The sequence below is a fragment of the Populus euphratica genome, unplaced genomic scaffold (assembly GCF_000495115.2).
Source record: "Populus euphratica unplaced genomic scaffold, PopEup_1.0 scaffold153.1, whole genome shotgun sequence".
Lineage (NCBI taxonomy): Eukaryota > Viridiplantae > Streptophyta > Magnoliopsida > Malpighiales > Salicaceae > Populus > Populus euphratica.
In genome coordinates, this window is record NW_011499953.1 from 309,611 (window position 1) to 318,643 (window position 9,033).

Genomic DNA, 9,033 nt, shown 5'->3' on the forward strand with positions numbered 1-9,033 from the left:
TTTCTAATCAACTCAATATTGAAGGATGAAATTAAAAAACAATTAATTGGAAAAAAACACAAAAAACTATTCGAGTCAACCAGCCAAACTCACCGAATCATGAGACCTTATAATGCAAATCAAAATAAATTATGAAGCCTAATTCTCAATTAATCTATTATTGAGGAAATTATGAAGTCTAATTCTCAATTAATCTATTATTGATGGATGAAATTTAAAAAAATTCAACTAAAAAAAATTAAGTCAATCGGTCTAACCCACCACTCAAGTCATATGATTGTGATAACCTCGTAATATATATATATATATTCTAATTCTTAATCAAATCAATTTTAAAGGATTAAATTGAAAAACAAATCAAATAAAAAAAGGACAAAAAATTACCCGAGTTATCTTGCAAAATCTAGGTCAGAAGACTATGATAACTCCATAGAAAGAGACTAAAAAAATTATAAATTTTGATTCTCAATCAATCAAATATTAAAGGATGAAATTAAAAAAAAATTATTAAACAATATACAAAAGAAAAAAGAGATCTGAGTCAATATGATTAACCTCCAAAACTCGTTATTTAGATCATAAGACAATGATAACTTCATAGAAATAAAAATAAATTATGAAGTTCCATATCCATTAAACGCATTGTTGGAGGATAAAATTTAACAAAAAATGTTTAAAATTAAAAATAAAGTCCTAAGAAATTTAAAAGACCAAAGCAAAAAAATGCTTGGCTTTTTACTATTCATTTGCTACAGTGAAAAGCCAAGCTATTTTATATATGTTAACTAGATCATTTCTCATGTTACGTTGTGAATTATATTAATTTTTTTAACAAAAAAAAAAGATATCTAGATATTGTTAATGTGTTTTTTATAATTTTTTAAACTATATAAGGATTGACTTGATGTGATTTGGTTGACTTGACACATTAAAAAACAACCCGAACAACCAATAAAAACATAGTTTAACTTAAAAAAAATCAAGATGACATCTTTTTTCAAATATTAAAACAACATATTAGATCAATTCGGATCAACTCAGGTTAACTTGACAAATTTGCTACTTAAGTTATGAGACCTTAATAACTCAATAAAAAGAAAATAAAAGAAAAACTTAATTCTTAGTCAACTCAATATTGAATGATGAAATTAAAATAAAATTCAACTAAGAAAATGATCCAAGTCAACTCTGATTAACCTGTTAAAACTAGATTCCGAGATCGAGATTATCCTATAGAATATAAATTGAAAAAAATTATGAAACTCAATTTACAATCAAGATGATAAAATTAAAAATGAAAATCAACTAAAAAAAACATAAAAAACCACATCAGTCAACCAACCAAACTTGTGAATTGGGTCTTGAGACTGAGATAACTTCACAACATGCAAACCAAAACAAATTATCAAGCTGAATTCTCAATCAAACCAATATTAAAGGATAAAATTAAAAAGAAATCAACTAAAAAAAGAAAATAAAAAACTCGAGTCAATCGACCTAAATCATGACCTAGACCGTAATAACTTTATAGAAAGTAAATAAAAAATTTATAAATCTCAATCCTTAATCAACCCAATTTTGAAGGATTAAAGTGAAAAAATTGAAAAAGAACAAAAAAAAATTACTCTAGTAAACTCGGGTTAATTTGTCAAACTCGGGTCAAAATATTAGAATAACTTCAGAAAGCAAATAAAAAAACAATTATAAAGTCAAATTCTCAATTAATTCAATGTTGAAGGTTGAAATTGAAAAAAAATATTTAATTAAAAAAACAAAAAAAATACTGAGTCAACATGGCTAACCCACAAAACTTGCAAGTCGAGTGATTAGCACATAAAAGTACATTTGTATCAAGGTTTTATATCATCATTTTGCACTTGAAGTATCAATAACTCCTTAACTAAAGTATGTTTTATAATAACATATCTTATAATATAAGATACCTTTAATTTGTGGTAAATGTTCATTTTAAATGTAGGTCTATCACATAAATGAAAGGATTGATTAATGAGTTTAAGAACTGAAATTGAAAGGACAAAGAGATGGCCAAACTTAGAAAAGAGATGTTGGTGCAGTCCAAACCGGAACATTGCTCGATAATTGGGTCATATCTGGAGCTGTAGATCTCGGATTTAGGTCTACTTTATATAGATTGAAAAGTAAGACATAAGCCTATAATTTTTATTGAAGCCCAAGATTTAAAAAGTCCATTTTTAAGTCCAAATTGTAGCAATAACAAAGAAGTCTGAATCTGTCCTGCAACCCGAACACTGTTCAGTGTTTGACCTATATCTGGAGTTCTAGAAGTTCAAATGACCTCTATTTTTTTTTCCTAGAATGCTGAGATAATTTCCTACAACTTTCATGCTTTTAAGTGGTTCTAATTCTAACATTACAATGATGTTTTGGGCAGACAATAGAAGATAAGGATTGTCATAAAGTCAAGAGTTGACCACCTACTCATCAATTAGTCATCAAATCAATAATTCTCAATTTTGGCCTATAAAAGAAGACATTTAGTTTATTATTATTAATCATGATAAACCTATAACAACGCTAATTAGTTTAAAACAACACAAAGATATATTATCAAATCCAGGGTCTTGATCATGTGATTGGAATAACTTAATAAAAAAATAAAACAATTATAAACCTTTTTTTTTAAAAAAATATACATTAACTTTCTAAACATTTGACTCGATTCATTGGATTGAAACACCCAATCTGGAAAAAACCATGAAGTACCACCACCACCACCACAATACAATTATTCATGTTTATGAATTTTCATTAACGAAGAATTATAACAAACAATATATATGTATTTCACGTAAGCTAAAACTAGTTTAATTGTCTTCATCTTTCTCATTATTTCTTAGACACTTAACAAAAGAAAAAATGACAAAAATCAAAAAATCAAAACTAAAAGGATTAAATCTGAAATATTAATAATAATAAGGACCATAGTGCATTTCTACAAGTAGGAGAGAGAAGTCAGGGGAAAAAAAAGAAGAAAGGATCACTAACAATAAACTATTCATATTTGAAAAGTCACCCATAATGGAAGATGAGACAACAATGAATAAAATAATATAGTGAAAGCCTATTTTTTATCATTAAGAGTCGCTATAAGCGCCGTCTAAAGTGCATGACGACTCCCACCAATAACTTTTTCAAATTTAAAGAATATGATTTAAATAATAAATTATATTATTACCCTAAATTAAACCTACACTTAACAAAAAAAAAAAGGCTAAAAGACCATAATACTCCTAACTCCAATTACTTAAATTTCTTGAATTCAAGGAAACATGTGTAATTTTACTATTTAAAAAAAATATCAAAATACCCCTGTTGTGGCTTTGTTAAAATATCAAAATACCCCTGTTGTGGCTTGGTTGGTTTTTTTTTTCCTAGGGGGTATTTTTATTATTTTACTATTCATAAAATATCAAATTGACTAAAATACTCCCAAATAAATCTACAATGACTAATACGCCATATGAAAATAGAAAAATACCCCTAATTCAAAGGCAAGTCTTTTTTTGGAATGTTACTGAGAAATCCCCTTTTTAGTTTTTTTTTTTGCTCTGAAATATCTCATTTCCCCCTCTATCTTTCTAATTAATTTTGAAATTCATCCTTTACATTTGTTTCCTTTAATTCTGACACCTTTTCTTGTGAATTCACTCTTGATTGTGAAATATAATAAATTTATTGGTGTAGTTTGTAAATGAATAAAAAATAAAAAGATTTATATCCCACGTTGAAAAGAAACTCTATATCTTAAGTATTTATAAGTATAGGTTTTTATTCTATAATAAATTGAGTGAAAACTATGATGGATGCATACTTTTAGTGAGCTTTCTAATTCTATTATATGAATATTTATAATATAAAAAAGATAACACTTGACACTATGGCACTAGAAACTTAATTTGTCAACAAGATTAATTCTTTGTTGAGCTAATTCCTTTTAATTTTCATAATTAATTTTTATATTTTGTAATTGTTTGGATAACATTGAATAACAACTATTCAGTTTAACTCAAACTATAAATATTTTATTAACATTCATATAGTTTTATTAAAATGTTTCAAATCTATATGAACTTGTTATTACACAACAAGAAATATATACAAAAACAATGCATTTTTTTCTATCTTTTCTTTTTATTCTTTTAGAGGTTTAGAAGGCATAGTTATATTCTGGAGGTGTCATCTCTATGTGGGACATGTAAACACCTTAAAAACTATGTTTTCAAGACTTTTAGCCAATTGATCTTACTCTTTATTTGTTTCCATACCCAAAGAGTTTACTAATAGTTTTAAAGTGTTTATTTTAATGGAAACAAATTTGAATTTAAGCGCCAGGGTTACTAAGTAAGTTAAAATCCAACTAGATTGTTTTGATGTTATAAATTACATAAGGTGAATGGACAAGATGGTGTTCTTTCTTATTTCACTAAATTTTTTATTCAAATTTGCTTGCATTACCTAAATCATAACAAAATGAATCGATTATTGTTTAGGCTAAAAGACTGAAACGTGAGGAAGATGAAGTGCTTTGTCAAGGGCATATTCTAAATGCTCTGACTAATCGAGTTTATGAAATCTTCTCTAAATTAAAGTCATTAAAAGAAATTTTGGCAGCCTCGGAGACATACTACAAACATGAAAAATTATTTTATGATTTTTTTTCTTACATTAAGATTTTTTAAATATACATGAGATTACTGATAACAAGCCAATCATGGATCAAGCTTATAAAATTCAAATCTTGATATCAAAACTTAGTGATCTTAATATTGAAGTTCCTAATTCACTTCAAATGGGAGTTGTTTTTATCAAAACTTCCTTTATCTTAAAATGAATATAGAAAGAAGATGTTGCATTCAATAAACAATTATACCTTTTAAACAATTTAAGTTCAATCCCAGATGTGTGAATTGTAAGTGATAAACTACAAAGTGAATTTGGTTACTGATACTGATTTGAAAATACTCAAAATATTTAAAAGTGAAAAAGAAATGAAACCAATTCAAGAAGACACAAAATACTAACAAGAAGAATAAGATTTGTTTCCATTATGGAAATAAAATGCACTACATAAAATAGTGCAGATTTAAGAATTTTAATAAGAAAGATGGTGCTAACAAAGTGAATATAGTTAAAAATGATGAAGTAAGGAGTTGGCTGCCATGGTTTCATACATTAAAATTAGAATGATTACTAAATCAAATATGGAAACTACTATTATGAATATTTTAGATTGGTGGTTGGATTCTGGTGCAATAATTTATGTCTATAATAACAAATGATGGTTTAAGACTTATGAAGAATTGAAGCAACCCAAAAAGATCTTGATGGGTAACCATAATTCTGACAAAGTCTTGGGAAAAGAAATTATTGAATTTTACTTTACTTATGGAAAAAAAAACATTTTTAGTCATTGTGTTTTATATTCTTGAAATTAGAAAAAATCTTGTACATGTTAATCTTTTGAGCAAGAAAGGTTTCAAGATTGTCTTAAAGTTTGATAAGGTTATTATAACTAATAGTGAGATGTTTGTGGGAAAGAGATCTTATGATAACATGTTTAAGTTCATTATTAATGAAATTCATGTTGTTTTTGCTTGTATATTTGAATTTACTTCTTCTTTTTAGCATGCTAGATTTAATTATCTAAATTATAAATATTTAAAATATATGTGTAAGCATGGTTATATTTGTATTACCATGATGATAATGATAAATATGAAATATGTATTTAAGCTAAAATGATTAAAAAAGCCTTTTTATAAGGTTGAAAGAAATTATCAATTACTTAGTTAGTACATTCTGATATATATTAAATAAATGTTGTGTTAAGAAGGGGTAGGAAAAAATATTCATAACTTTCATTCATGATTATTATCATTTTATCTATGTTTACTTATTAAAAAAAGAAGAAGATAATAATTCATCAAATGACCGCACTCTATATACAATAAGATAATGGACTTGCTGAAAGGAAAAATAAGATCTTAATATATATGATCAATGTCATGCTTTTGAATGTTAAGTTACCAAATAATTTATGGGGTGAAGTTTTGCTTATTGCATATCACATTTATAATTGAGTAACTTCTAAGAAACCAATTATTTCTCCTTATGAAGTATGAAATGGTAGAAAATCAAATCTTAATTATTTTAAAATGTGGGGGTGTTTAGTTTTTTATAAAGTTTTTGATCCTCAAAGAACAAAATTAAGACCTAGAGGTCTTAAAAGTGTTTTTATTGGTTACATTTAAAATTCAAAAGGTTATAGGCTTTTGGATTTAGAAACTAATGTGATAATTGAATCTATACATGTTAAATTTATCAAACATAAATTTATAAGTGATTCAAATATGCAAGAATCATATCTAACAGTAATGATTCCTAACTCAACTTTAAGTGAAAAACATAAAAACTCAAAAGTAATAGGTTTAAGTGAACCTAGAAGGAGTCAAATAATTAAAAAGAAAAAATACTTAGATACAATTTTCATTTCTACTGATTCAATTGTATTTTTAGTATAAGGTGATAGAAACATAATATTGAAAAGGACACCTATGATTCTAAATGAGAAAGATGATCCAAAGACATTCCATAAAGTTATGTCTTCTAGGAATGTTGCCTTTTGATATGAAGTAATAAATAATCAAATGGATTGAATATTATCTAACAATACTTGGGTCCTAGTAGATTTGCCTTCAAGTCTTATGCTAATAGGATGCAAGTAAGTGTTTAGAAGAAAATACAATAATGATAGTTCTATATAAACCTTTAAGACAAGATTGGTTGCCAAAAACTTTACTTAAAATAAAGATATTGTTTATTTCAACACTTATTATCTAATATAAATAATTACATTCATTAGAGTTTTATTTGCTTTAGTTTCAATTTATAACTTGTATGTTTATCAAATGGTTGTTAAGGCAACTTTCTTAAATAGAGATTTAAAGGAGGAAGTGTATACAAAGCAATTTGAAGGTTTTGTACTTTTTAGAAATGAGAAAAAAAAACTATAAATTGTTAAAGTCTTTCCGTGGTTTAAAATAAGCTTTGAAACAACGATATGAGAAGTTTGATAAAGAAATTTTGTTAAATGATTTTCATCACAATGGTGCCAATAAGTGTATGTATTCTAAATTTACAAAAGGTGTTCATGTGATTATTTGTCTTTACATAGATTATTTGTTAATCTTTAGCACTAATATGATTAGAATAGTTGAAATCAAAAGGTATCTCACTTCTATTTTTAAAATGAAAGATCTAGGAGGGATATAATTTTAGATATCAAAATTAAGAAACATATAAGTGACTATGCACTTAATCAATCATATTATATTGAGAATATGCTTGATAAGTTTAAGCATCTGAATATAAAGGAGGCTACTATCTCCCCTTAACTCTAGTATAAAGTGAATTGATAATTGTGATAAAATAATATCGTAACTAGAATATGCTAATGTCATTGAAAGTTTTATATATGTTATGTATTATACAAAACCAGATATGACTTATGATAAATGTAAGTTATTAAGATATACAAGCAAGCTGAATACAGATAATTGAAAGACCATTGCAAGAGTTTTTGGTTATTTGAAAAGAATGATCGATTTGAGCTTATTTTATTATGATTTTCTAGCTATGTTGGAAGGATATTATGGTGCAAGTTGGATAACTAGTTTGAGTGATAATAAGTCCACACGAGAATGATTCTTTTTTTTTTCTTTGAGGAGTTGTAATATCTTGGACATCTAAGAAAACAACATGAATCTCTCATTCTACCATGGAATCAAAATTTATTGCTATGAATGTTACAGGTAAAGAAGCAGAATAACTAAGAAATCTGTTGTTAGATATTAAGTTGTGGTCACAACTTATATTAGCTATTTGTTTATACTGCGATAAAGAAACAACAATATCTTAAGCTTATAGTAATATTTATAATGGTGAATCAAGACATATAAGTATTTGACATGGGTATGTTCAAGAGTTGATTACAAATGGGATAATCACCATAAATCTATAAATAACTTAGCGAATCCGCTCATAAAAGGACTACCTAGAGACATTGTAAGGAAAAAAACTGGTGGAATGGGGTTGAAATCTGTTATTAAAGATATCGATAATAGAAACCCTATTTTGAATTAGCAAGAAGTTTATCTTTAAGTTTAATGGGTAATAACAAGTCGTTATTCAGTATATGTTAGATATTGATAATTAATTTTGAACTATATTTTGATAGTATTAAGTGCGTTCTATTATATAAAGGAAGATGAATTTAGACTCTTAAAAGGAATTTAAAGTTCAAGTTTAATGTAATAGAAACATGTATAATTCCATCTATATGAATATAAAAGTAGTATCATTTTTTATAAGAGTTATGGTATCATTGTTTATAAGAGTTAAGGTTTTCTCTTATATATATTCATTAAAATGAGATTTTAACATAATAAATGCTAAACAATTGTAAATCTCTTTAAAAGTTTAGATAGTAGTATTGTGTATGTAGTATTTTTGATTCTACAACAAAAGTTTTAACTTTACCAGAGTTCAAGTTCTAGCACTAATTAAAGGTTTAAATTACAACATATTTTCTTACTCACATACTTCTATCAAGTAAAATGATATTAATTAAAAATCAGTGGGGGATTGTTAATGTAGTTTGTAAGTGAATAAAAAAAAGAAAAGATTTCTGTTCCACATTTGAAAGAAATACTCACTCCTAAATATTTATAAGTATAGTTGATTAGTACTTAAAAGTGCATTTTTATCAAGATTTTATATCATCATTTTGCACTTGAAATATCAATAACTCCTTAACTAAAACATGTTTTATAATAATGTATCTAATAATATAAGATAGCTATAATTTATGGTAAATGTCTATTTTTAATGCAGGCCTATCACATAAATGAAAGGATTGATTGATGAATTTAAGAATTGAAATTGAAAGGACAAAGAGATGGCTAAACTCCGAAAAGAGATGTCGGTGCAGTC